The sequence below is a fragment of the Euprymna scolopes genome, chromosome 1 (assembly GCF_053919585.1).
Source record: "Euprymna scolopes isolate OS-2025 chromosome 1, ASM5391958v1, whole genome shotgun sequence".
Lineage (NCBI taxonomy): Eukaryota > Metazoa > Mollusca > Cephalopoda > Sepiida > Sepiolidae > Euprymna > Euprymna scolopes.
This window is the reverse complement of record NC_136482.1, coordinates 84,220,672-84,245,169: the sequence shown is the minus strand read 5'-3', so window position 1 is coordinate 84,245,169 and position 24,498 is coordinate 84,220,672. Positions and strand designations below refer to the sequence as shown.

Sequence of the window (24,498 nt, the reverse complement as noted above, 5' to 3'; positions counted from 1 at the left end):
AGTCCTAGTGATTATGCTGTATAATAGGTAAAATGTTAGCAAATCTAATGAAGAACATCAACATTGATTTCAGCATTTTTTTTTTTTTTTTTTTTGTATCGAGATCCGAGTAACGGAACACAAATCGGTCAACAAGCGAAGACCAAAGTATGAACTAGACAGGATTTTTTTCTTGTAACAACAAACTCCACCTAAAATTCCGATTTTATTTTGCGCTTGGAACAGAATATTCAAAACAACCACAAACAAAACAAAATGAAAATGTTTTTAAAGAGTCTTTTTTTTTTAAGTTAATGAATTTCCTTGAATTTCACTCTGGGCTCAAATTTTACGCTGCAGATAATGGATGGAATGTTAAAAACAAAAGTAGAAGGGTTTCAGAAAAATCAAATAGTGTTCTATTTATTATTATTATTTATTATTATTTATTATTATTATTATTATTATTATTATTATTTATTTATTATTATTATTATTTATTTATTTTTTTTTTTTTGTAAAAGTTCGTTGTTTCCATGGAACTATAATCTTGAAAGCAAATAAGTAATAAATAAATAAATCAGAAGAATTTGCTTTCATATTAAAAAGAACGAAACACAACACCAGGAGCAAACGTTTTTAAATATATTTTTATTCCTTTTATTTTTAAAGAGAGTAATCCAATTCTGTCCCAAGAGAAAACCCACTACAAAACATATCATTGCTCTTTAAATAAATGACAAAAATGTTCCTCTTCTCTTTATTTGCACTTAAAACTTTTCTTATATAATGCAAAGCTTGAACACACTCCAATTATAAATCTGTGTACACTGAGGATCGTTTATATAAGAAAACAAACACACTGATTAAATTATTCATTGTTTTGATATTTATCTATTTTTAATCTTGACACTAAACCCTGGCTTTTGAATCAATATAGAGTAAGGGAGATAATTCTACCTTTTTTAAAGTACACACAAATAAACATTCCGTTTATATAATTGCGAAAATACTTCATTGCTTATTAGAAATTTAAAATTTACTTCAAAGTTTAATTTGATAAAGAAAATACACAGCATCTCTGTTGGCAATATATGATGCACATTTATCTGTGGTGTAAGTAAAATAACAAATAACCGGTGAGACACCTACCAAGCAAACTTAATATAACATTTAATACAAAATAGGAACAAATAATTATACATTATATGAATAAAAAAATGCAAAAATAAAAATAAAGAATGCAGTTTAGATTCCCGGAAGGAAAAAAAAAAAATTAATTTTTACCTATCGCAGACTAAGCACCTACATAATCCGATTTCTAAAAAGTTTATAATGACCAAAGAGAATTCATTTATATATGAATTAGCGGGGGGGGTACCCGGCGTTGCCCGGGTGTATAAGAATAAGCGAGGTAAATATTTTAAAATATTAAATAGTAAACTATTAAATATTTTATCTATAAATATAAAAACGAAAATGTATGTATGTATGTATGTATGTATGTCTACAAACGGCTTTTTTCAGAGAAGCGGTCGGTCGGTTCACAACTTTTTAAAACTTTTTATATCGCATATAAATCGTAATATCCCACAGTTAACAACGAAGTTCGCCTGTCTATTTAATTGCTCGATTTCGGGAAGATAAATATTCAACATTTCTCGCTCGCCACATGTGGGTTAGCGTTCAGCAGTCCCGCAGTCAAACTTGACCTCATTAACTCATTAAAACGGGCACCTGCCAAATCCAAGTAATTAAATAAATTCAAACGTGTTTCGTTAGTATCTCGCGGTGGGACAATGGTTAACGTTGCACGTTTTTTTTTTTCACACTCTAATTTACAACTTTGCCTCAATAGTTCGGGTTCAGTCCGCATACTTTCCAACCAAAACATTTTTAACACCCTCCTCACCCCCGGAGTTTCCACACACACCTCCAAACACCCGGGCGCCGAGTACCCCTGGTTAGTATAAAATAAATGCTAAAACTTTAAAAAATCGAAAAAAACACAACAAAACTAACGTAAGGCAAACAAACGATGTTAAATTTAAAAATCGGAAAAACAAAAACAAAAAAAAAGAAAACGCGAATGTGATGGGGAAAAAAAACCCAGAAAAACGAACGTTAAAACTTCTTTAAAAAAGCTGAAAAATAAAAACCAAAAAAAAGAACTATAGAACGTGAAAAATGGTTTAAATAACCTTGTTTCAATATTAAACCTTTAAAAATCGAAAAAAAAGAAAAAAAGACATCTCACACCACGATTCCAACCCAGAACATTTAGAAAATGAGGCCGCGCTCTAATGAACTCAGCTAAGACGCATTGACAAAATTAGGTCGTTTTTTTTTTTAATATTAAAACTAAATCATGTTCCGACGTTATTTGCACATGCGTAGAAGCGAACTTGTCATGAGAAGACGGTTTTTGCTGACCACTCCCTGTAGAAAACTGATGATTTTAAGGTGAAGAAATTAATGTTTTTGGACAATTTTTCGATATTTGTCGGGCGAAGGATGGAACTTTAAAATGGTACCAATCTCGTGAAAATCCGTGACACGTGTCGAAAGTTTTTGCGAGACATACAAACAAACATACATACATACACGCTCACATTTTCGCTTTTATATATATAGACTAGCAGGGCTACCCGGCGTTGCCCGGGACGGTATAACCAATGAAAAGACAAAAGCAGATATTGAACATATGTTTTATTCTTAGGGGAGAGGAATCTTTCAGGGTGAGAGAGAGAGAAGATAAATAGTGTGAGAGAGAGGCAGAAGAGAAAGTTGTTCCATCCTCTTTCCCAAATTTCACTACTGTGCACGTTTGAACTCTCATCGTCGAGTTTATCCTCGAGTTGCCTATTGGCCTTGATAAGTGCTAATATAGAGAGAAGAGAAACAGGGGTAGAGAGAGAGAGAAGATAAAGAGTGTGAGGGAGAGGCAGAAGAGAAAGTTGTTCTATCCTCTTTCCCAAATTTCACTACTGTGCACGTTTGAACTCTCATCGTCGAGTTTATCCTCGAGTTGCCTATTGGCCTTGATAAGTGCTAATATAGAGAGAAGAGAAACAGGGGTAGAGAGAGAGAAGATAAAGAGTGTGAGAGAGAGGCAGAAGAGAAAGTTGTTCCATCCTCTTTCCCAAATTTCACTACTGTGCACATTTGAACTCTCATCGTCGAGTTGATCCTCGAGTTGCCTATTGGCCTTGATAAGTGCTAATATAGAGAGAAGAGAAACAGGGGTAGAGAGAGAGAGAAGATAAAGAGTGTGAGAGAGAGGCAGAAGAGAAAGTTGTTCTATCCTCTTTCCCAAATTTCACTACTGTGCACGTTTGAACTCTCATCCTCGAGTTTATCCTCGAGTTGCCTATTGGCCTTGATAAGTGCTAATATAGAGAGAAGAGAAACAGGGGTAGAGAGAGAGAAGATAAAGAGTGTGATAGAGAGAGGCAGAAGAGAAAGTTGTTCTATCCTCTTTCCCAAATTTCACTACTGTGCACGTTTGAACTCTCATCGTCGAGTTTATCCTCGAGTTGCCTATTTGCCTTGATAAGTGCTAATATAGAGAGAAGAGAAACAGGGGTAGAGAGAGAGAGAAGATAAAGAGTGTGAGAGAGAGGCAGAAGAGAAAGTTGTTCCATCCTCTTTCGTGAGAGAGAGGCAGAAGAGAAAGTTGTTCCATCCTCTTTCCCAAATTTCACTACTGTGCACGTTTGAACGCTCATCCTCGAGTTGCCTTTTGGCCTTGATAAGTGCTAATATAGATAGAAGGGAAAGAGGGTGAGAGAGAGAGTAGATAAAGAGGGTGAGAGAGAGAAAGAGAAGAGAAAGAGGTCGAGAGAGAGAGAGAGAGAGAAGAGAGTGAGAGAGAGGGAGAAAAATGGTGAGTCGAGTTGATCCTCGAGTTGCCTATTTGCCTTGATAAGTGCTAATATAGAGAGAAGAGAAACAGGGTGAGAGAGAGAGAGAAGATAAAGAGTGTTAGAGAGAGGCAGAAGAGAAAGTTGTTCCATCCTCTTTTCCAAATTGTAATACTGTGCACGTTTGAACTCTCATCATCGAGTCTATCCTCGATTTGCCTATTGGCCTTGATAAGTGCTAATATAGAGAGAAGAGAAACAGGGTGTGAGAGAGAGAAGATAAATAGTGTGAGAGAGAGGCAGAAGAGAAAGTTGTTCCATCCTCTTTCCCAAATTTCACTACTGTGCACGTTTGAACTCTCAATCTCGAGTTGCCTATTGGCCTTGGTAAGTGCTAATATAGATAGAAGGGAAAGAGGGTGAGAGAGAGAGTAGATAAAGAGGGTGAGAGAGAGAAAGAGAAGAGAAAGAGGTCTAGAGAGAGAGAGAGAAGAGAGTGAGAGAGAGAGAAAGAGAAAGACGGCGAGAGAGAGAGAAAGAGAAAGACGGCGAGAGAGAGAGAGAGAGAAAGACGGCGAGAGAGAGAGAGAGAGAGAAAGACGGCGAGAGAGAGAAAGTGTTCTTTGGAAAACTGTGCACGCGACCTAATTTTCGTTTACATAAGCGGCCTGATACTGATACCCACCCCTCCCCCTTCAAGTTAACAGAGTTAGAATGTATAAACAAAATGGCTAAATCTTTGTTTACATGTTTTACAAAGAGCAAAGTCATCTTCGCCGGCAAAAAACTTCAAGCAAAAATAAAAACATTTTCCCTACGTCAATTTTCGTGTAATTTTGGGATTTTGATTTTTGGAGTGCGATAATTCCGTTGGTAATAACGGTTCGAGTCGAAAACTAATATTTAACTGTGTTATAGTATCAATTTCTCCTCCGAAGGCAGTTTTAACGTACCTCAGCCGCAGCCGACATTTTACTGAGCTGACGTCACGTCACGTGACACGTAATGAATAACGTTAAAATGACAGGTTTTTTGGGGGCCCCCCCTGGGAGAAAAATGATCAGTTCACCCCCTTCTAATTGTCCGTTTGACGTGAAATTTCGATATTTGTCATGCGGGTGATCAAGGTGCAATATGATACCTAATTTGTCAACTTTGGTTGTGTCTGTCAAAAGTTTTAGCGTTACAAACAAACATACATACATACATACATACATACACACAGACGTTTGAGATTTATATATTATGATGATGATGATGATGATGAAAAAAAAAGCCTTAACTAAAATTGTTAAATAAAAATAGACTTAGCACTTGCATAAGCGGAATTCGCAAAAGTTTTGAATTTTAAAACAGAATTGAACTACCTAATGGATGAAAAGAGAAAACCTTAACTAAAATTTTGTAAATAGAAAACGGGGATCATCAACTGCTTACCATGTAGCTGTTTCGGATTCTATATATGTTATATGTTTCCATATTAATATTTTCCAGAGCTGAAGCAACTAATGAATTTTAACAAGATTCATACAAGAGTGCTCAATACCTAAGTAGGGCAAGATATACTAGTCATTTTTTTACATAGACATTTATATGTCTCTACACATTCATCTAAGAAGTAACATCTTCAGGCGATATTGCTTGTATAGAAGTAGAGTCTCGACTTAACATTTGTATAAGCAATGTCGCCTGAAATGGTTTCTAGTTACTTGTAACTGGTTGACCGAAACATGCTCATGAATGTGTCCTGACATATAAATGCTTATGTAAAATAAATAAAGAGCATAACATTTCAGATCAGCTTGCCTGCTCGTTGAAACTATATTTCTCTACCCTGCAACCTTTCTCCTACAGAAGAGACGTTGCAAGCCTATCCTTGTTTTATCGTTATTTCCATGGCAGGTGCTCGTCTGAATTCCAATCTCTGGTCCTCTCTCACCAATCTTTCACGAAAAACACCCGTCTAGCTGAATCCACTGTGAAAAATTTCCCCCAATCTATATCTGTGCCTAAATCAAAACGCGGATTCCATGAACAAAGCTTCTTTCTTAGAACTGCACGCCTGTTGAACTCTGTTCGGTCTGCCTGCTTCCCACCGGACTACAACTTGGATGTCTTCAAGTCCAACGTTAACAAAATCCTTATGAACCGCCCCCTTAAGTAAACACTTCATCAAATCTCCACACTAACGTAATGTACTTGCAATAACCCTTATCCCTGAGTGGCTTCCGGGCCTTGATAAGTGGTGATCATTGTGTAAAAAAAAAAAAAATTTACAGTTTTCAAGTTCCAGTTTCAAACATTCTGCGCATGCATATATCCAAAACAAATAAAACAAAGCTGTAAATGCAATTTTCTTTTTGTTTTTTACATCAACATTTTACCAATCGTTCTTATGTCATTTTTTTCTACTTGCATTTCGACATTATATTTTTAAAGAATTCTAACATAAACAAAACAAATATAGATCTATCTATCTATCTCTCTCTCTCTCTCTCTCTCTCTCTCTATATATATATATATATATATATATATATATATATATATATATATATAAATAAAAAGGCAACATGTTTGTGTGCATGTTTGTATGTCAGTCACAACTTCTGACAGACGCATCGAAATGTGACATAACCGGTATCGTTTTCAAACTCGATCCTTCGGACGACAAAATCGAAGAATTGTCCAAAAGCATTAATTCCTTCACCCTCATCTGGGTACTTTTCTACAAGGAGTGGTCGGTTTTTTCGTTGCCATTTTTGCAAGTCATCTTTTCTTTTCGATTGATTATGCTCAATGTCGACGCTTTCAACTTACGGTCGCGCGGTGGAGACATCGACTAAGACGTCACGTTTTTTTTCCTCCTAATTTTCAAGCTATCAAAATCAAGAGGCGGGGCAAGATCAGCAAAGGTACCCTCCTCCTGCATGACAACGCTCTGGTCCACAACTCGCATGTCGCCAGATCAGAAGCACAAGCATGTGAATATGAAATCCTTCCCCATCCTCTCTACTCTCCTGACATTGCACCCACTGACTTTCATCTCTTCCCAGCCATGAAGTTTTGTTTTTAAAGGAAAGCGTTCTTCAGATGATGCAGCCTTGATTTCTGAAGTCACGTCGTGGTTGGAGGACCAATCTGGGGCGTTCTACAAAAACAGTCTCCAGAGCTGCCTCAAACGATGGGAGAAATGCATAACTCTAGGTGGTTCCTATGTAGAGAAAGACTAATAACTGTGCCAAGTGCCGTTGCTCTACTGCTATGGGAAGTGGGTCAGGGGCATTACTTACATATTACTCACTAATTCTTAGCTAGCTATAATACATACTGACCCAACGGGTCACGGGTAGTCTACTATATATATATATATTGTTACATTGCCTGCAAAGACTCGTGGCATAACGGATAACGTGCTGAGTACAACACACAGGCTCCTTCAGTCTTTCACAGACTATGGATACCCATGAAGCGGTGCCTGCACATGAAATTTTTGTGGCAGGAGGTGCGCAATCTTCAACCATACCTCTCCTGACTCGACACTGTTAAATACCAGTGGCAAATGAAATGTAAGTACAGGACGACTAGAAACAAATGCTGAGATAAGTGGAGAGCACATACAACGCCTAGAATTCCCAAATGGTCACCCCATCTGATACTAACCAGGCTCAACGTTGCTTAACTTCAGTGATCTGATGAGAACCAGTGTATCAACGCGATATGCCAGATTATGCTAAGTATAATGCATTCTTAAGTGAACAACTTTTGGAGAATGACTGGATAAGGTAGAAACATGCAAATAGAACTCAAGATAAGAACAGTCGTGCAATTAATCGAAATTATCAATTCTCGAATATTCAGAAACGTAATAATTTATTGCAATATTATTGATAGCTTGATAAAAAAAGAATATCCATAGTTATAATGTAAGGGTAACAGCTAGTTACTTAAAATTATACATCTTTGAAATTATGATGTAAACTTCTTAACTTAGATAATCTACAAAGTTGATAGTTTGAAAACACAAAGAGGATATGATTGAAAAGGAACCAACAAAATCATGTACCTCCAAGATGTTAGCCAACAAGCCTGCATAATTGGCATAACGGATATTATTACAGACTGTGGAATTGGCTATGCATAGTTTGAATCTGTTGTATTCAATTATGTAAGTTAACTTGCACCCCTAGCTATGGTTGATATACCTTCTTGAATTGTATATAATTTATACTGTGTTCCTTTATTCCTTTTCTTTTCAATATTCTCTTCTAGCACCCACATAGTTTTCCCTCTGCTTTCTCACCCCCCCCCGTTCTTTATCTCTCTCCATTTCTCAAAACGTATGTTTTTCAATTATTTCCCTTACCTCACAAATGTTTTCGTTTCTCTCAATCTAATATATCTTTCTCTCTTTAATTTCTCTGTTGCCACACCCTGTTTCCTCCTCACCCCGCCTCTATCATTCCTTCGCGTTCTTCCCTGGTTTTCCATCCAGATGATCATCCACCATTTCTCTTTGTATTCAATTACGATTCCATCTCTCATCAAGACCTAATTATCTCCCCTTGTCGCTTTCTTTCCATCTTCTCCAGCAATTCTGATTAACGATATTTCAGATGAAACGCTATATTCAATAAGGTTTACAAATCAACTTATTCCCTTAAAGGGAGCTAATCTACATCGCATCTAAATGCTTTACACGTTTATCAAATAAATGAGAAAAATGCATTTAACGATGGTAAACAATCTAACAATATGCAACATTCGTGCACAAACACACACACACACATGTATATATAAATGTAAGATAAAATACAGTAAATATAGGTATATATAAATTTATTTTTTCAGTTGAATAAGGAAAGACATTGAAAAAGGGGTTAGAAACACTAAGCATTTCAAAGCCTAATGCTTCTTGTCAGAAAAGAGGGAGTTAGGTTACATATATAGGGAAATACGACATCGAGCTTAGAGTACATTAGGATGGAAATATGAAACGAAATAGCAGGAAGATAAATGAAATATAACATAAAGGATGAAAGAGAAAAAACAAAAACGTGGGGAGATGGTATGGCAATGATGTAATTAGGGGGGCTGTTGAGACTAAAAGGAGATTATTGCAATGGGGCGAAACCATTTTTTTTGCATTAAATATTAATCACTATTAATTCCTAATTATGCATTGAACTCTTACCATGATGCTTAGTTCGCTTTACCTTATTATAACAAATGTCCAGCCAAAATATCAGAGATTGGTCCAGTAGTTTTCTCTGAAACATTTAGAGTAAATATGATATTGTAGTGACTAATCGGTGTTAATCCCTAAGTATGCTGGAGCTTATCATAAAGGTTCACACAAAACTTTAGCCAGACCGGCTCAATATTTCTTTATTCCTTATTCATTCTCATTTCCAATCTAAATGATATTAAGCCAGTTTCTATCTATATTTACATTTTGTATAATTCTAGCCTTCTGATGAGAAACATTTAGTTTCGAAATGTCATGGCCTAAGATTTTTTTTTCTTATTCATTTTTTTTACCTTTTCTTCTTGTTCTGATGTTATAATAGAGTTATATGTAAGTTTTACTATTCATCTTTTACTTAATATATTAATTGCTCCTCTTAACAGTATCTTTTTCTGTTTTGATAACTTAATTGCATATATATATATATATATTATATATATATATATTGCTCTTTATTATATAATGGATAATGTTATCTGAAAGCTTGATGTTTTGGAAGATTTTCAGAATACAGGGTGAAACGATAAATTTGTCGCTCTAAAGAAAACACTACAGCTTTATTTTTAATCTTTTATTGACGAAACTAACTTGATTATGTAGTAGAGCTGGTATCTATTCAATGTAGCTGCCTCAAGCCTCAATCACCGCCTCAATACCTGTCCAGAACTAGGAGCATGCCTTTTTCACAAGCACCGGCGGGATCTCAGCGAATACTCAGCAGATGGTGGCAATCAGGCTGACTTAGGACCAAACTAGTAGTCCAGTGGGTACAGGTCGGGGGAGGAGAGGGGCCAGTGAGCGAAGGGTACAAAGTTGTAGCACACCTTCTGAAGCCAAGCCTGGGTCTCTTTGGACTTGTGGGCTGGCGCTGAGTCCTGTTGCCACACCCAGACTCTGCCATCGGCCACCTGATTACACGAGGGGATCACCATACTCTTCAACATATTCAGGGACACTTTGAAGATGTGAGGCATGATGGTCTTCACTTTAAACCACAACAAAGGCCATAACTGATCAGAAATTTTGTTGGGCTGTGTTAAACGTTGAACCACCCGGATTTGCATTTTGAGGGTGCTGTCAATGGTCCTGTTGTCATAACTTGAATCGGTACAGAGCATGAGTTGTACAGTGGTGCATCTCTGGTCTCACTTGTTGAACATTGTGTCAATTTCAGATATGAGAGAAATTCCTTATCGCCCTTGAGATTTGTATACAACTGGCCAACTAGTAGATGGTCTGTAACAAAACAAGAAAATCGGTTTTCATCAAACGGAAATGGAACCGTGTCGTCTTTTCCAGGACGACAATTTTATCGTTCCATCCTGTAGTTGTGTAGTAACATCATCTGCAAAGAAATCTAGATTTTATTAAGTTATTAAAAATATTGACACAGTTCAAAAATTAATAAATCTTTTCTTAAGTTTTACTTAGAAAGAAAAGATTGGAGGGAACCTGAGAAGGCAAACCAGTAGAGAAACAAAACTATACTGTTGATGTAACGCTGCTTTAGCGTTAAATAATACGAAGAAAATAAAAAAAGAGACAAAGAAAAGCGAAGAGAATACATAAACCTGATAATTAATCACAGAAAAGAGGGAGAATAAAGAATTTTAAGGAGAAAAAAAAACTAGAAACATCAGCAGGGAATAAATTAGCTATTAAAAAAACTCTAAACAAACAAAAAAAAACTTTGATAATAGACAAAATATAAAACGGGAAATTTTAAAGGAAAAGGTTCCCATAAAATTCATCAAAGTAGAAAAGGCTATAAACATTGAAAGGGAAATCTTTAATGATTTAGAGAGAAAAAATGCAAACAGAACTTTCATAATTAAATTTTCACAATCTCAATAAAAATGAAAAGAAACAGCCGTTTTAGAAAACTTAAACCATATCAACCCATTCAACCTAAAGACGAAGATTGTCCTGGATTCAGTATTCAAAGAGGAAGGATTGGGTCAGGGTCATGGATAGTGATGCAAACTATGGAATCAGCTAAGCTAGTTCCAAACCAGACTATATATATATATATATATATATATATATATATATATATATGTGTGTGTGTGTATGTTGTGTGACGATTCGAATATTCTCGATTCCGATACAATTCTCGATTCCATACTAAATTCTTGATTGTGATACAATAAGCGATTCCGATTATTTCTAAATCTCTAAATATTTAACTATAAAGTTACTTTATTCGAGTTCTGTAAGAACACGTTAAATAAACAGATATTTTCTAAACGCAAAAATATACTTATAGGGAATAATCTATAGATGTTAGGTTTACTGGTAATTTAAAATCAATAAATATCTATCATTTTATTGCTACTACCAGCAGTGGAAGCCTTTGTTTCAAACAAAATTAAACGAAAAAAAAAAGCATCATTAAAGGAATCGTTTTTGATATCCAAAAATATTTACAGACAATAGTGTCATGCTTTCGCAATCATCAGTGTAGGACGTGACGAGTTCTAATGGTCGGGAGATTTAAATCCAACTAAACAGCCACCTTTGATTCCATTTGCTAGGAACATTATCTCTCAGCCACCATCGACTGCCACGAAAATTTAGGGAAATTAAAAGTTTAAATGCTAAATGCAGGCAAACGTCGAGACAATCAATAGCGATCAAACAACCGCAAATTGTGATCTCGCACAAGGCATGCCGATCGCCTTTATTTCCCAGACAGTGCCAAACTTTAAGGACTTTCTTATTAAAGGGACTAAATAATTACAATCAATTCTAATAAATCATATTTATTCCTTTTTTTTTTTTTTTTTTTTTTTTTTTTACACAGAGATCACCACTTATCAAGGCCCGGAAGCCACTCAGGGATAAGGGTTATTGCAAGTACATTACGTTAGTGAGGAGATTTGATGAAGTGTTTACTTAAGGGGGCGGTTCATTAGGAATTTGTTAACATTAAACTTGAAGACATCAGGGAAGCAGGCAGACGGAACAGAGTTCCACAGGCGTGCAGTTCTAAGAAAGAAGCTTTGTTCATGAAATCCGCGTTTTGATTTAGGCACAGATATAGAGTGGGGGAAATTTTTCACAGTGGATTCAGCTAGACGGGTGTTTTTCGTGAAAGATTGGCGAGGGGGGACCAGGGATTGGAGTTCAGACGAGCACCTGCCATGAAAATAACGATAAAACAAGGATAGGCTTGCAACGTCTCTTCTGTGGGAGAGGGGTTGCAGGGTAGAGAAAAGGGCATCCCCCACTAAACCACGAAGTCTATTTTGTACTCTGTCAAGGCATGATAGGCTGTTTTTGGCAGCTCCTGCCCAGATATGGCAGCAGTATTCCATCCTTGGCCGTACTTGGCTTTTATATAGATAGAGAATTGCATCAGTAGTGAGATATCTTCTGGAGCAGTAGAAGGATCCCACCATCTTTCCAGCGACCTTAGCAACAGACTTGATGTACGTGTTCCATTTCAGATCAGGAGTAAAGGTCAAACCCAGAAGCTTGTCAAAACACGGGGCCTCACCCAGACGAGAGCCATCCATCACAATTGATGCCAGCTGGGGATCAGAGCGTTGATGATGTAAGGATAGGAGTTTGGTTTTGGATGCATTAAAGGTAACTAGCCACATCTTCCCCCACTGAACCACGCGCTCGAGATCAGAGGAGAGAGAATCAGATAGAACTTCGTCATTTACAGCCTTTGATGTGTTGCCATAGATGGTCGTGTCATCAGCATAGATGTCAACGAATGATTTAAGTATGTGTTTAGGGAGGTCATTGATGTAGATCAGGAAGAGAGTTGGGCCCAGGATTGACCCCTGAGGGACTCCAGCATTTATATTGCAGGCCTCCGATTTTTGACCATCTACCACTACTCTTATGAGCCTATCGGAGAGAAATGATTTAATGATTGAAAAAACATTTCCAGTTATACCGTAGCTGGAAATCTTGTGAAGTAGACCTTTATGCCATACTTTGTCGAAGGCCTTTGATATGTCAAGAGCAATTGCCCTAGAAAGGAAGCTTTTGTCAAGAGATTCACTAATCCTGTGGGATATAACCGTTAGCACATCTGCGGTAGATCTTGCAGAGCGGAAACCATATTGTGTGTCACTAAGAAGGTTATTCCTGCTGAGGTGGTTGACTATTTCTCTATTTAATATGGATTCCAGCAACTTACTCATAACACAGAGAAGACTTATTGGTCTGTACTGAGAGGGAGATGACTTATCACCTGAATTCTTAAATACAGGGCAAACTGATGAGGTCTTCCAGGGGGTCGGAAAGCACTTCTCCTTAAGGCAGCGCTTAAATAGTTTCGTAAGTATGGGAGCAAGTTCTGGTTGAAGCTTTTTTAACACTATAATTGGGATGCCATCAGGGCCAGTTGCTTTACTGGAATCTAGGTTTTTTATTAGCTTGGCGACCTCATGCACGGATATTTGTATGTTACCTAGCTTGTTCTGTGTTATAGGAGGAAATATGGGGAGTTGATGGCCTTCGTCACATAGGGTAGAATTAGCTGCAAAGTTCTTTGCAAATAGTTTGGCCTTGTCTGACGCTGACGAGATGACCTCTGGTCCATTGATAATGGTTGGGATAGAACGCACACTTCTGTTCAGGATCCTATTTGTTATTTGCCAGAACTGGTGGGAACCAAGCCGCTGATCAGCTACCTTGGATTTAACAGACTGGGCATATAGCTCTCTTGCATTTTTTATTACTCTTTTACAGTGGTTGCTCGCAGTCCTGAAAGCAGCTTTAGTCTCAGTGCATCTATTACGTTGGTAGCTATGGAAAAAGTGGTTTCTGTGCGCGATAGCAGCAGCACATTCTGGGGAGAACCATGGCTGGCTGTTAGGTTTTTGTTGGAATTTTTTAGATGGTATGAATTGGTCTATGCCTACAATTAACCATTCGGTCAGCTCTGATACTATAGAGGACACTTCCTTTTTAAACATGGAGTGCAGAGGTAAATCAGATATGAATGTACGGAAGCTATCCCAGTCAGCCAGTCCTTTATATCTACAGACACTAGTGTTTCATCCTTACACAACCATCAGTGTAGCAGGTGACAATTCCTGCCAGTTGGGAGATTCAAACCCACCTTTGACTCTATTTGCTAAGCTTTTCTCCTCGTGATCACGAAACAGTTACCACAAGAATGAAGGTAATTAATAATTAATAAACGCACAAATATATATATATATATATATATATATATATATATATATATATAGCTTAATGTATAAGAGGAAAAGAGTGAGTTCAATTCCACAAGAGGAGACTTATCTGGATTATGCCAAGCTCAACAATTATTATTGGAGCTTATACAATAAGACAACAAGAGTATGAAATGAAGTCGGAAAACTATATATTGGTAGATATAGAATGGATCATTTATTGAATAATTTAACCCTAAAACATATACCCCGAAAACTCAACACTATGTTAAAGACCATGTTCAATCTTATATATCATACTATATATAACAAGCTTCTCCTTTATTTATTTAGAATTCAATAAAGCTTCCCCCAACATTCTATAATTCCTCTTAATCTTTTTCATCCCTAATAAACCCTATGCTAGACGCCGCATCTTTCCCATGCTACCTAGTATCTTCTCTACTCTTCTGATGAGAAGCATTAGGCTTCGAAATACCCTGGCATAAAAAGTTCCTTCTATCCCCCAAATTTTGTTTGTATTCCATTATTCAATAAATGATCCATTCTATACATACCAATATATAGTTTTGTGACTTCATTTCATACTCTTGTTGTCTTATATATATATATATATATATATATATATATATATATATATACATATATATATATATATATATATATTTATATATAGTTAATTTGCTGGTTATGGCATTAAGTGAAACTGCAATTTATTATAGTTATAAATTGCCAAGAAAAACAAGTGAAAAATGTTGGATAAGTAAAAAATTATAAAAACAAACTGCGCATAATATTTCAGCTTGCATGAAGATTCTTTCAAGGAAATCCGAAAGGCGAAAATAATTCTGTAGAGAGAATGAAGTCCAAAATTAAATCCAGTGTGATGTTAATAGTCACAGTCCGGTTGTAAAGTTTTCAAAGCAGTTGAAATAATGGAAATTGTTTTTTGGACAGTGCAGTAGTCCAGAGATTAACTAGCAGGAAAGAGTCTACTAAGCATGTGTATGCAAGTGTAATGATGTATGAAAGTGAAAACTAGCTAGTGAAGGTTGACAAAAATCGAACAGGACTAAATATAAAAATCGAAGAAAGCGAGCTAAACTAACATTTTGTTTTCTAACAATCTCTATAGTATTCTGCTTGTTTCTTGCTTTGTTAGTCCGTACGTTACCATTTGAAAAAGAGCCAAATACAATCTTTGAAAGCTTAAAAAATGCCAATCTGGCAACCCTGAACTGTGTGACGTCCCTTTGATGCAGCTCCGTTTTTTAGTATCTGATCATGTGAGAAAGGAACTTGTAGTAATTTCGATGTGGAGCAGTTCTTCACTGAAGAAAGAAGTTGGGAATACCTTCTGTAAAAGGGGACATTTGAAAGAAATAGGGCAAAAAAGAATATTGTTTTTGCCCTGTTTCTTTCAGATGTTCCCTTTTTATATAACGTTTCCCTAACTTCTTTTAGAGGTGCTTAACTCATGGATTCAATTAAAGATTATCTTTTAGAATGTGATTTTATTATTTGTACTAACTTTGTCGTATATAGAGCACTGTCGCGGGATGCCAAGTAATCTAAACGGTTAATATTAATGATTGGTTTTAATGTCTAGAAAATATGTATCAATAAGAAAGATATTTTTAGGATAAAAAAATATTATTGCAGAAGTATATCGGGAATGTTAACGTAGAAATGGTAGAATATAAACAATGGAGATGATTTTAGTGATGGCATTAGGTGATCAAAATGCTACGTGCACTAATGGCATAATGAGATAGATTTGGGAGATGGGCAGTTTAGTTTAGAGTCATACTAGAAAAGGTCGGACAACTTAACACGAAAGATATTGTCTCCACGTTTTGGAAGCTGGGAGAAACGCGACTTTAGGGCAATGTAGAAAATTACAACGTCTTACAGCTCTAATAGAAATAATAACATTAAGATTTCTTGTTCCTTAGAAGCGCCGGTTGAGTTTGAATAAAATAAATACGTATTATATACGTTTGAAACCAAAAACAACGCATTATTACAAAATAAACAGACATTTTTTTTTGTTTGAAAATTATGTTGAAATTCATAAATATATTTCGAGGCAAAGCCTCATCGTCAGTATGTTTTTCTTTTCTTTTCTTTTTTTTTTGTTGCTATATTGTTGCCGAGGCAGATAATCAGAAAGTAGAAGTCCGTTTATTGTTTTTACGGTAGTTTTTTTTTTTTTAATTTGGGAACGGTACGTTAGATTAAAAAAAAAAACTACCGTAAAAACAACAAACGGACTTCTACTTTCTGATTATCTGCCTCAGCAACAACATGGCAAAAAAAAAAGAAAGAAAGAAAGATATACTGAAGATGAAGCTTTGCTTCGAAATATATTTATGAATTTTAACATAATTTTCAAACAAAATAAATGTCTGTTTATTTTGTAATAATGCGTTGTTTTTTTTGTTTCAAACGTATAAATATGTATTTATTTTATAGAAAGAATAACGTTATATCAAATATATAACCTATTGTTGTTTTGTTTCATTCGGAGGGAGAGGAACTTGAATAATGGGAAGAGATGAAGACAATACGAAGAAATGTATGCCTTTTTGCTTGTGCGCTTCACGGATTTCTGTTAATGAACAGATTTATTATATGTGAAAATACATGAATTAATAGAACATTTTAAACACTAGACGCCACACAGTATATATCACGACAACAGTTTAATAGACGCTATTTATATACACTCCCTCCCTTTGTATAACATATGTAGCACTATTACTTTCTGGGTTTTTTTAGTACTAATTAAGCTCATATTTGCTGCATTTTATTGATTTTTCTATCGAAAAACATTTTTATTTTGTGATATTCAGAAAAATATCAGCTTTATCAAAACATTTCTTGATTAAATATATTTCTCATTCCGTGGAATTTAGCATTTATTAATATGAGACAGAAATTACTACATGAATATGAGACTATTTTTTATCAAAATTATCGAACGCCAATACGGAGAGAGAGAGAGAGAGAGAGAGAGAGAGAGAGAGAGAGAGATTAACTGTCCTTTACATATAAAATAAGGCTGATTTAATCTTTTTTCTTTTAGTGTTAAATGAGTGTAGCAGACACAATATGTGTGCCACTGATATGAAATAATTAGATTTCATTAAATTTAATTATTTATTGCAATAAATTGTTTTAAAAGATGGAATGAAATTTGCATTGGTAGTTGGAAGATGACAAGAGGTTCAAAGAAAGTTGCCGACTAATAGTTCTGCCAAACAGCACTGCCTGGCATAGATGGCTGCTTATTGTATTTAAACTGGTCTGTTCTACATTTACTTACCTCATCACGAGGCAAGGTCGGTTTTTCATGTAGGAAAAATCGAGCTCTTCCACAACAGGCAGTCTGAATCGGAACAAAAATGTAACTTGCGTCAGTCTAGAAGAATTTCTCTTTCACTGATCGAGAAAAAATGAATTATAGTATTGGAACAGATATCAAACTTTGCTCCTAGGCAAAAAGCCAAGGAGTCATCTGTTACAATCAAACACAATTCTATATTATTTGAATCTGAATGCGTTGACTAAATTTCTGGTTTACAACCTCTAAAAAATACAAGATTAGGTGTTTTAACTAAATAAATACTTATAATGTGTATGTTTTTCAAATTACATGCAAATCCAGGCTGTATTCAGATAGCAGTAACTTTTTACTGCACTTTTTTCTTGTCAGCTAACAAAGCTACTTAGTTTTCTTCTCATAAACACTATTTCTTCTGAACTTCACTTCATACTAGAAGTAATTCTCAATGCTTTTAACAGGTCAAACTAACGTCTTCAATTAGTTGACAACGCTCTTGGACTAAACTCTTGACACCATAAGAGATTTCTTGGCTTTCAGGCCAAGATCAAAGTATAGTATCTATCTGATTCTATACTTTAATATTTTTGTTCTCGGTTAGTGACAAAGTGACAAGTAAGACCATTTTTATTTTTGTTCCTTTCCCCTATATTAAAAAGAACGACTCTAGTGTCTAACTCTTCCCTCGTGGGGAGACAAAGTAAATAGAAACTCTTTTTGCCTCCTGCCCAGAAAATTTCCAACAAAATTCTGTTTCAGTTATCTTGAGTTTGTGTATCCTGACTATGATACTTTCTAAAATATAAAGCCCGAGCCCGGCAGCTGATCAAAATGTCAAACCGTACTGTTGCATCATAACACACACATGCACATAACCCCGATCCCCACACACACACGCATGTAATGGAGACATATGATCATAAATCTATACACGTTGTCACAACCTATTAATCTAATCAAGTGTTTACATTTGTATGTTTGTTTATACACTATAAAGAAAATATACATATATAAACTGGCATACATATAAACTCTGACACAGGAAACGTCACCCTAAGTCCACTTAAAAGGTTATGACAGGTCAAAAAATAAGGTCAAAGTTTCTTTCCAATCGAAAAGTTTTGTGAAATGAAAACATATAGAGTGAGTCTAAATAGGGAAAACAGATCAAAATCAATTTTGTTTTATGTTTAAGAAACTCAACAAAGACAAAAGATATTTCGCTTCATTTTACTTCAATTGATATATATTTATACGTTCTTATAGATCAATAAATCTGATAATTGTATTTAAAAGAATGTTTATTCAATGTTTGAGTCTCTAGGCCCTGCGTTTTGTTTACATGCAGTTTATTTATTAAATTTAATATATATATATATATATATATATATATAAGAAAGAGAGAGAAAAGGTAATTCTCTAATCAGAACGTTTGAAACCACTTTCTGCGTCCTCGTGAGCATTAAGATAACATAATGCTACTAAACCTTCTATCTAAAATCCTTGTTCCAGTTTTAATCAAAATCTATTATACAATTTATATTAGAGAACATGTCTAAAATGTAAAGCCGAAGGTGGGTTTAAGAAGAAATTGAAATTCAACAACTGTTGCTTGATACATGTTAATGATTATGAATAAGATTTTATGCAAATTTTAATTTTTTTAAATGTTCAAATGAGAAATTGTTTCGATATCATGCACCCCCAATCCTTAAAATACTAAAAAAATAATCTGAAATTTGTGGAATATCTATTAATTGATATCTAATACCTGTTAATTATTTTTTTAAAATCAGAAGTATCTTCGACCCTCGATTTACATCTTGTATATTAAACAAAATGAAACTAAATATAGCCTACATGACGACGTCTTACGCTCAGCAACTGTTTCAAAATTCCTACTGATTAGTTAATTAATTTTGGACTAAATCTCGTATACTCAAATATTTAAACATATATACATGCCTATGAATAAACATTAATTATTTTTGCAGACAGATACTAGTGTCTATGCTTACACAATCCTCGGAGTATGAAGTTATCATTAGTGCTGGTTGGCGGATTCGAACCCAGTTACAAAGTTATCTTTGATTCAGCAGTCCGGAATTCAATCTTTCAACCACCAAGAATTGTCATGGGAAATGAAGGAGAATTAAGTTGATTATATAATGTCGAGACACGCCGTCCAATACAGAAAAATGTTTAGATAGTATTCAACAACAGACTCCATAACATTGACAACCATAACTTTAAGTTTGACAGCTTATTATTACTCGCTTAAAGTGCTCACAACCAAGTTGAAGGAGCTAATAATAACATTTTTTATGAATAAATATTAACTATGTACGTTGCCTAGTTACACATACATATATATATATATATATATATATATATATATATATATATATATATTAGAAATGATGATTGCCTGATCATATAAATTATAAATTCTGAATATCAAGTACTTCTTAAACAGTGGATTTGCTATTTTGATGCATGTGTGCGACTGACGCTTCACACCGTTGGACACTTAAACCTCAATCTCCAACCTTTTAAACGTGCCAGACTTTACCATTACTCTGACAGGAAGAAAGAAGAGAAAAGATAAAATACTGTCTGGATTGTCCTGATGAAGGATCTTTTACGATTTGAAAATTAGAATTAAATAAATTAACATTTTAGGAATTTATCAAATAAAAATGTTTATACTAACTTAATAACTTAATTTGAACCCAAACAATAAATGTTAAGGGGTCATAATAGGGGTCAAATTTTAAAAAATTAACCGTTTATTGGGTGTTTTTGGCTCGGCATACACCTCCAAACACCCGAGCAACGCCGGGAACCCATGCTAATATATATAAAAAGTATTATTGAACTTGTATGGCATTTTCAACCGTTAAATTTTACATTCTGAAATCAAGTGCTTCTTAAACAGTAGATTTGCTATTATATAAGAACAAGTAGTTAATAAAACATGCCAATAAAACACTTTGAAAAAGAGTTAAAAACATATTTAATTTTAAAAAGGAAGCACAGAATAAGTGGATAATCCTTAATCCGTGGAGTTTCGAAGAAGTACTTTCCTTCTCATCAGAGAGTAGGATTCAGCAAAATGCAGGATCGGATTTTGCTTGCAAACGTATTTGATGAAATACAAGTAAGTCATAGATCTTACTTAGTAACAAATAGTAAAGGAGAGGGAATATGGTGAAGAAAAAGGTGATTTCACATGAATGGATAGTCTGAAGGGTAAAATATCGAATAACGGTAAAATCCAAAAATCAAAATCCAAAATAGTTGGTTAAGTTTCCATTTCCACAAGTAAAATCCAAGGGAATCGCATAATTGGAAGATGGTCCAAAGTAATGCAAAATGCAGAAATCCATGGAATAATTCATAAATGGGGTAAGAAAAAGATGTGCGTAGAAAAAAGAATTTAAAACGACTGTCAAGGCTGGGCTAAATTTGGGAGAATAAGTAAAGAAGAAGAAAAAAACTTGAATGGAGATTGAGTTAATATTAGAATAGAAAAGCCAATGTCAAAAGCACCCAGAGAAGATGACGTTGAAAAGGCGCAAAAATTTAAGCCAAAGAATGGGACAACTGAAATATGCAAGTTATTACTTAAGTATTAAATTATCAGCATGAGTTATTATGATAGGGGTTATAAGTCTCGGTGTAAAGATTAAGCGCAATGTCTAGAAAATTTGCGGTGTTTTTGTTTGGTTCGATAATTACAGAAAGGCCAAAGTTGTTAAAAAGTTATGTAATTTTTTAATTATTTTGTTGTACTCTCTTGGCCTGGCTGTTGTAGTGAAAAGGGCATCGTCTCTATAAAGGCCCCCTTGGATATGTTTAAAGTGGTATTTAAGTTCTTTTAGTAAGAAGAGCCCCACTAAATCCGTAACTTCTGCAGAGTCAGAAGGACCCATTAAGATGTTAAAATTATTAGGGGTGTCTTTTTTAGTCCAAAACTTATTGTTAAATTGTATAAGGGACTTTACCTATTACAGTGGCAAGCCCTTTCTAACTCTCAGAGGGGAAGATCACTTAAAAGGGGAAACCGTATGCACACTCACACCATTCCATGTAGAGCTACCAAATTTGACAGGATAACCCATAATGGGGAAGGGGAAGTTTTGACGGTTTACACTGCTCACTTTCATCAACAGATGTGGGACGCCAGGGAATTCACTTATAACTGAAAATCCTGTGCTATTAATAGGTACTGTATAAAATTTTGTTTGGACTTTGCCACACGATCTCAACTCCGGAATGGGTGAATGCCGTATCTGGGGGTTCTACTGTCTTTGGACTACGGTTTTGTTGTGAAAATAGCACTCAAGATGGGAACAGTAGTCCAAAGAATACTATTAATACGAAAATACACTTAAGAATCAACAAATATTTTGATTTTTTTTTAAATATTTATTTATAATAGAAACATTTGCGATGAAAATACAAAATGCAAACTAGATGCTCATTGGATGTTCTTGCAGAGAAAAAAAACATGCACTAAAAAAATTCAAAATAAAACGGTAAAAATTAATTCAAGATCGGCATATTTTGCAAAAATGTTTTTGAGAGGGAGAAGAAATGCAATTGCGAACGATTTTATGAAGAAAACAATATGGCTGACATTCGAAACTCTTTTTTCTTAAAAAACAAAAAAAAGAAAGAAAAACCAACCAATCCGTTCTCTCCAACTCTTCAAAACACTTCATTTATTTGGGAAATTCTTATATTTTTCTCTTTTTGTGAAATAATTATGGATATACATGCGTTTTTATGAGGATATGTATTTAAATTTTCTATATATACATTGCCTAATATATATATATATAAATACATACATATATATATATATATATATATATATACCTATATATAGTAATTTATGAAACATATATGGCGATTAAGCTACACTGAATATTCTGCGTTTCATCCAACTATAGGATTCGTCAGGCTTATGCGCGAATTCTGTCGTTGCTTCTTGTTTTTATACATGTTGAGGATTACTAGTTGGCCAATCAGCTTTCTAGTATCCACCGCGCCCCTTCCTACCAGCAAATGGGCATGCATTTTATCAAACAAAGGATCTGTTTTAGAGCTAGGTTAGTGGTTTTAGGTGGCCGTTCTACTTCTTTTTTTTTTTATATACATGTATATGTATATATGTATATATGTATATATATATATGTATATGTATATATATATATATATATATATATATATATATATAAGGCAATGTATATATAGAAAATTTAAATACATATCCTCATAAAAACGCATGTATATCCATAATTATTTCACAAAAAGAGAAAAATGTAAGAATTTCCCAAATAAATGAAGTGTTTTGAAGAGTTGGAGAGAACGGATTGGTTGGTTTTTCTTTCTTTTTTTTTGTTTTCTTAAGAAAAAAGAGTTTCGAGTGTCAGCCATATTGTTTTCTTCATAAAATCGTTCGCAATTGCATTTCTTCTCCCTCTCAAAAACATTTTTGCAAATTATGCCGATCTTGAATTAATTTTTACCGTTTTATTTTGAATTTTTTTAGTGCATGTTTTTTTTTTCTCTGCAAGAACATCCAATGAGCATCTAGTTTGCATTTTGTATTTTCATCGCAAATGTTTCTATTATAAATAAATATTTTTAAAAAAATCAAAATATTTGTTGATTCTTAAGTGTATTTTCGTATTAATAGTATTCTTTGGACTACTGTTCCCATCTTGAGTGCTATTTTCCCAACAAAACCGTAGTCTAAAGACAGTAGAACCCCCAGATACGGCATTCACCCATTCCGGAGTTGAGATCGTGTGGCAAAGTCCAAACAAAATTTTATACAGTACCTATTAATAGCACAGGATTTTTAGTTATAAGTGAATTCCCTGGCGTCCCATATCTGTTGATGAAAGTGAGCAGTGTAAACCGTCAAAACTTCCCCTTCCCCATTATGCGTTATCCTGTCAAATTTGGTAGCTCTACATGGAATGGTATGAGTGTGCATACGGTTTCCCCTTTTAAGTGATCTTCCCCTCTGAGGCCCCATTTTATTATACCCATTTCAGATCTTTGAGACCTCTTCTATCGTTTTATGTGCTCAGTTTATTATAACAGTAAATCATATAGGGAGCCTATCTGTTTATAGACAGACACACACAGACGTTGAGCCTTATATATATATATAATTATTTACTGTAATAATTATCAAATATCTACAAACACTAATGCTTCATCCTCTCAGGAATCATCAGTGCAGGGTGTCACGATTATCGTTAGTAATATATATGTAAACACATATGTATGTATGTTTTTTTTTATTTAAGCATATTTATTGCTGTTATTATCATTTGAAAGTTATTGTCATAAATTAAACTTCAACGACTCTGAGTAAAATCAGTTTGTACAATCAAACAGGGACAGAGTTACATTTTCGGCTAAGAGCAAAGTGTAATATTTGTCCTGATATGACATTTTATTTGTTGTATCCTTAAACAATGAATAAAAGATTCTTCTAGATTGAGACACTTTGAATATTTGTTCTAATCCCGACTGTTTATATATAGAGGAAACTGAATATTCCCCACACTAAAAGCCAACTATGTTTCTATCTGCGCTCTAAAGGAGGGAGTAGCACGTAAATAAGGATTTCTTTGCCTTTATACCTGGAGCAACGTGTAGTATTTGTTCTGATATTGCCCTCAGTCTGGGTAGGAGAGATCTTTCTAAACTGAGGGAGTTGTTATTGTTTGTTTCAATTTAAAGTGCTTTTTAGGAGAGTTACCCCCCCCCCCCAAAAATCGACCTTGTGTCAGAAAAAATGCAAGAAAGTAGAGACTTGACCTTCAATAAGTTTGTGGCAAAGGCATCAGTTGTGGTAAATGAGAGCTACCCAAGATAATC

The 24,498-nt window shown here is 34.7% G+C and overlaps 1 protein-coding gene across 1 annotated transcript in view; it reads left to right on the top strand.

Moving 5' to 3' along the window:
- Window positions 1-24,498, top strand: part of LOC145245728 (low-density lipoprotein receptor-related protein 5-like) — an 847,618-nt gene that overhangs the window by 293,890 nt on the left and 529,230 nt on the right. The window lies entirely within an intron of this gene.